This window comes from Populus euphratica, unplaced genomic scaffold (assembly GCF_000495115.2).
Source record: "Populus euphratica unplaced genomic scaffold, PopEup_1.0 scaffold217.1, whole genome shotgun sequence".
Taxonomy (NCBI): Eukaryota; Viridiplantae; Streptophyta; class Magnoliopsida; order Malpighiales; family Salicaceae; genus Populus; species Populus euphratica.
Window position 1 is genome coordinate 519,697 of NW_011500036.1, and position 7,149 is coordinate 526,845.

The window sequence follows — 7,149 nt, forward strand, 5'->3', positions numbered from 1 at the left end:
AATATATATATATATATATATATATATATATATATATATAATTACAAAGCCCAATACCCAATTAAACCAAATGCCAAAGAGTAAACCTTTAAAATATGAGGTTTAAAAGAAATACAAATGAACTCGAGTGAATCTCTTAAATCTAGGTTAAGTTCTCAAACTCACAATTCGTTAAATCCTTAATCTAAGGTAAATCAAGAAGCTAGATTTAATGTTGAAGGATCGGATAAAAAAATCAATTTAAAAAACTTGTCAAGGTTGAAAAATAGGAATACAAAAAAATAAGCATAAAATTTGATATGTAAATATAATAAAGGAGAGTGAAATTGTAAATTTTTTTTTAAAAACTATCCCAAATAAAATAAATAGCAATGAAAAGAATGAGGATTGAATGTAAAATAATAATAAAAATTAACAGAGGATGAAATCAAATAACAATTTCAATTCTATAAATTAATTCAAGTAAAAATAGCATTAAAAAAAACAAGGACCAATTCATAAGGAAAAACAAGTTGAAGGGCTGTTGTGCCATATTGTAAGGGCTAACATAGAAACTAAGGAAGAAAGAGAAAAGAAGGGAAAAACAAAGAAAAAAAATGATTTGCTGCCAAAACATTGGGAATCACATCATATGCACCCATCTAAGAGGGTTTGCACCACTGCTGCGAATCAAAAAATACTAAGAAAGCTGTTTTTCTTCGCCATAAGCCACCACATGCACCGTCTAAAGATGACATGATGCAGACACCTCCCAAGAACTATCTTAGCCTCTATGTCTTGAAAAAATCCATTAAAAGTGTTTTTGAACTTCTTAACCCTAAGTCTTGTTATTATATCAACTAGAAATTTTAACGGATCTCTTGGTGTTGCTTGAATTGCATCATTTTCTCTCTTTAAAAGGGTTTGTCCTCAAATCATCACCTACATCAAATAAATAAATAAAAATTAAATATAGCACTAATACCATACTTGGTACGTCCATTTTGTAGACATGTTCATTAATCCTCTCTATTATATGAAAAATGACCATCTTCTCGAGGCATTAATTTTGATCTCATTTGTTCAGGAAACCTTTTCTTTCTCATACACGCCCAAATATAATCCTTTGCTTCAAACCTTACTAATTTGTGTCCTCTATTAGTTTTGAATGCATATTGATCATTCTTTTCTCTGTATTTGTTACTCTATCTTTATATGTAAGTCTTTCACCACCTGCTTTTTCTTTTTATTATTATCAACACTAATTCTTTCATCAACATGTAAAGAAATCAAATCTAATGCTTTTAAAGGATTAAAATCATAAATAATTTTATATGATGAGTAATTAGTAGTTGAATGCACACAACGGTTTATGCAAATTCAATAAATGACGAACAATCTTTCTAATTTTTAAGATTGTTTTTTTAGTGATAGCTTTTAATAATTGAGTTAAAGTCTTATTTATTACTTCAGTTTGACTATCTATTTTTAGATAATAAGGAATATAAAATAAAATTTTAGTTTCTATCTTACCTCACAAAACCTTTTAAAAGTAGCTAAAAAAATTAAACATCTTGATTATATACAATGCTCATTGGAGTGTCATTTAATCGAACGACCTCCCTAAATAATAAATTCACTATATTCATTGCATCATCAATTTTATGACAAGATATAAAATTTACTATCTTATAAAATCTATTTACAACAAAAATAATAGAGTCTTTTCCTTTCCTTCACTTAGATAAACCCAAAATAATGTCTACTGAAAATTTCAACTTAAGTTTCCATAAAAACATGCAAAAATGAATATAACTTATGAGGCATCATGTTAAACTTAACTTCTTTACATGTTATGCACCTATTATAATTTTTTTGCATATCTCTTTTCATGTTAGGCCAATAACAACATTTATGCAAAACTTCTAAAGTCTTAGCAATCCAAAAATATCTACCCATTAATCCACCATGAGCTTCCCTTACAAGTAATTTATAAATTGAATAATTAGGCACATATAATCTTTTATTTTTCAATACAAACTGAGTATGCCCAAAAACCCATTAATTACCTCAAGTTCACATTGAAAATAAATTTTACAAAAATAAGTGTTATCAGGGCATAATTCTTTAACATACTCAAATTTTAAAAGTCTAGTATTCAAAGTATTAAGAATAACATACATTCGTAATAATGCTTATGCAACAATATTTTCCTTTCTAGACTCGTATTTGATGACATATAAGAATGTCTCAATAAATTTCATTTTCTTGGTATGTCTACAATTCAAATTACCTTAACTTTTCAAGTGTCTTAAATATTGATAATCGGTATGAAGCACAAACTTTCTAAGACAAATATAATGTTGCCAAGTCCTTATTAATGCATACAACTCTTTATTATATGTTGAGTGGTTTAGAGTTACACCATTAAAATTTTCACTAAAATAGATTGTAAGTTTTTATTCTATATTAAAATAGCTCAATACCTATACCCAAAACATCATATTTAATATCAAAGTTTTTGTAAAGTTAGGCAAAACAAGTGATATAGTCGAATTAAGCTTTTCTTTTAACAAATAAATTTTTTTATTTTCTTTGATTTTCCATTTAAAACCTACTATCTTTTTCATAATTTCAATTAATGGAGCAACTGAAACTTATGAAATCTTTCACAAATCCATTAAAACTTATTACCCAACTTACCATCTTTGGTGCAAGATTTTTTTTTATAGCCTTAACCTTAGAATTATCAATCTCAATAACTTTTATACTAAAAAGTTTTACAAGAAAAACAATCTTTTCCATGTGAAAGTCACACTTCTTTAGATTAGCATACAAACTTTCATTTACAATCATATCAAGTACATGTATTAAATGATCTATATGTTTATATAATCCTTTAATGTAAATTAATATATCAGCAAAATAGACAGTTATGAACCTACCACTAAATATATACTATATCATTAAATAATCTCATAAAAATATTAGGAGCATTAGTAAGTCCAAAAAACATGACTAACCATTCATACAAATTATATTTAGTTTTGAAAGTAGTTTTTTGTTTATCATCGTTTTTCATTCTAATTTGATGATATTCACTTTTAAGACCAATTTTGAAAAATAAACAAGATCCATATAATTTATCAAGCATATCATCAATCTAGAAGTATGATGTCTATACTTTACCATCATATTATTGATTGCTCTACAATTAATACATATTCTCAAAGTATCATCTTTCTTAGGTACTAAAAATACATGAACAATACATGGACTCATACTCTTTCGAATGTACCCCTTTGACATTAACTCCTTCACTTGCCTTTAAAACTCTCTTATTTCCTCAAGAATACTTCTGTAGGCTAGTCTATTAGGAATGGTCAAATCTAGGACTATGTCAATATGATGTTCTATTTCTTTATAAGTGACAATCCACTTAGAATTCCATAGAGAAATACATCTTCAAATTCATGTAACAAAGAAACACAAAAACTAGAAACACATGAATCAAGTTTGTTATTGTTAAAGCATGTCTCCTTATATAAGACTAAAATCATATGCATACATAAAAAAAAAAGCATGTGTAAGATCACCTATTTTTGCATAAGGATTAAGGTGTTTCCTTATTTTTCCTACACACTCTTCTTTTCTCTCTCTCTCTTTCTTCTCTCTACTCATTTTCTCTACACACTCAACGTTTCTTTTTTATTTTGTTTGAAGCCTTCAAATTTGTCTTTAATGGCTAAAACTTTACCCTTTGGTGTTTTGCTTTTATAACTCGCTTTATTTTCACTTACCCTTACATTCTCACCATTATTTTGTAACAATGCCTATTTGGTTTCTTATGCTTTCTTCAGCTTTAACTGAACTTCATACACTTGTTTTGAATGACAATGACGCAAACATGTATATTTTCTCATCCTTTCCTAGTGCATACCTAATTTTAAAATCATCATGCTTTTTTTTATATTAAATTTCCAAGGTTTTCCCAATAATAGGTGTGCGACATGCATATGAGTAACATTACATAAAACCTCATTCTTATATCTCCTTACTGAGAATGAGATTAAAACCTATTTCATTATCCTAACTTCTTCATAATCATTCAACCATTATAACTTATACGGTGTAACATACTTTGTAGTAGTTAGGTTTAACTTTCTAACCAAAATTATGCTAGCAATATTAGTATAGCTACTATCATCAATAATCATATTACAAACCTTATTTTTTATGTGGCATCTAGTATGAAAGATATTCTTTTTTTGTTGCTCAACATCTTCTTCACTAACTTGAACATTCAAATATCTTCTTATAACCAATGATTCACCATTAACAACATATTCAACATCCCTAGCATCTTCAAGTGCTGACATACTTTCACATTCATACTCATCATTAGATGAATCTATTTCTCCATCATATATCAAAATCATAATCATTTTATTTGGACACTCTGATGTATAATGCTCAAGTTATTAACACCTAAAACACTTAATCTATTATTTATGCTTTTACCAAACATTATTCTTTATTTTTCCTTTATTGTCACAACTTGTTTTTTAATATATAAAGGCTTAGTAACTTTAGGTACTGCTTTTGGCTTTGTTTGTGCATTACTCTCTCTTTTAAAATTCAACTTCCAACATTGAGAGGATCCCAAATAATCATCTGGTCTAATACTATTTTTTCTTTTCAATTATTTTTTTCACCTTTATAGCCATACATACAATATCTTTAATTTCTAAATAATACTGCAATTCAACTACATTAGCAATATCTTTATTTAAACAATTTAAAAATCTAGCCATTATGGCTTGCTTATCTTGAAAAACATTAGCTTTAATCATAGTTATTTTCTTCTCCTTAAAATACTCATATTAATTTTTAGAACTTTGAGATAATGATTACAATCTATTATATATTTCTATATGTAATGATTAAGGACAAACTTGATTGCTTTCATCTTCTTTCATGTATTAATGAGTCTTTTTTCATTATGCCTCTTACCTATAACAAGTTGATTCCACCAAATAATAAGATAATTAGTGAATTCAGCTATAGCTAGTCTACCTTTTTTTTCCTTAAATACAAATTTCACCTTCCTTTTCCAATCCAAATAAGCCTCTTAATCATTTTTTTCCAGAAATGCTGGAATTTTAAGTTTTACACTATCCAAATTATGATCTAAACCATCACGATCAACAATATTCCTCCCTTGGCTAAAATCTCCATTTGGCTAAAATCTACCACCAAACTCTTTCCTTAGCTATATCTTTTTTATGAGATTTTTGAGTATACAAGAAAGACTTTTTTACATGATCAACTACATCATCAATAGAGTTTTTAGCTATACTTTTATATGAAGGAGAAAGTGCTTATCTAGTAGATCTTTTATCTTTCTTTCCCTTATGATCAATAATATCATGTCTATTAATCATTTCAGTACTCAATTTATCCATCTTTCCATCATTACCTCCAACATATCTCATCTTTCTAAAATATCTTTCATCTTTGATTGTGTCATATTTTTTTATGATATTGTGAACACCTACAATAAAGGTTAGTCACAAAGAACAACTTCCCTATACACACTCTCATATGTTTACACTCAATTTAATATCATTCTACTTGTGTTTCCTATAATTCAATCAAGTTTTTCACTCTAATAATTTCATTATGCCCTTACCTGACTATTCTTTTATTTAAGTTCTTAAAGTCAACTTAACAACTTATTAAATAATAAATCAAACAACATAATAATTTTATAATAATAAAGACTCAAGAATCAAGAAATATACGAAACTAATAAAAAAACTTGAGAAAAAATTTATGAATGTTTTTGAATGGACTGAATATTGTGAAGAAGCCTTTGTTAAACTTAAAAACCTGCTTACATCTGCTCCTGTCATTCAACCTCCTGATTGGTCATTACCTTTTGAAATAATGTGTGATGCTAGTGATTATGCCGTGGGTGCTGTTTTAGGACAAAGAAAAGATAAGAAACCCTATATGATTTACTATGCAAGTAAAACTTTAAATAGTGCTCAAATAAATTACACAACCACTGAAAAAGAATTACTTGCTGTAGTATTTGCATGTGAAAAATTCAGATCTTATCTTGTTGGCTCACCTGTTATTGTTTTTAGTGATCATGCAGCGTTGAAATATCTTCTTTCTAAGAAGGATTCTAAAGCTAGATTGGTGCGGTGGATTTTGTTACTTCAAGAATTCGATATCACAATCAAGGATAAGAAAGGCACCGAAAATGTTGTCGCGGATCATTTGTCAAGATTGACAACTGATTCGAAATCTGACATCACACCAATCGATGACTACTTTCCTGATGAATCTTTACTTTCTGTCACTAGAATGCCTTGGTTTGCTAATATTGTTAACTTTCTTGTTTCAGGACATTTGCCAGCGCATTGGGGCACCCAAGACAAAAGAAAGTTCTTAATATTTTGAAGATGCATTCCCGACAATGAGGTAAGTAATGTCATTAAATTTTGTCATTCTGAGGCATGTGGGGGTCACTTTTCGTCAAAAAAGACAGCTGCAAAAATCTTACAATGTGGATTTTATTGGCCCACCATGTTCAAGGACACGCATGCATTCTGCAAGACTTGTGAAAATTGTCAAAAGTTAGGATCTCTTTCAAAACGTCACATGATGCCTTTAAGTACTATTCTTGTCATTGAAATGTTTGACTGTTGGGGTATAGATTTTATGGGTCCATTTCCTCCATCATTTGGTTTTGTGTACATATTAGTCGTAGTAGACTATGTTTCAAAATGGATAGAAGCAATTCCAAGTCGTAACAATGATCATAAAACAATCATTAAGTTTTTGAAAGAAAACATTTTGAGTCGATTTGGAATCCCTCGGGCCATGATAAGTGATGGTGGAACACATTTCTGTAACAAGCCATTTGAGTCTTTAATGAAGAAATATGGAATCACACACAAAGTTGCCACCCCTTATCACCCCCAGACAAATGGACACGTAGAACTTGCTAATAGGGAGATCAAACAAATCTTGGAAAAAACAGTGAACCCTAATCGAAAGGACTGGTCTTTAAGACTTAATGATGCACTTTGGGCCTATCAAACTGCTTTTAAAACATCATTAGGTATGTCACCTTATAGGTTGGTGTATGGAAAACCT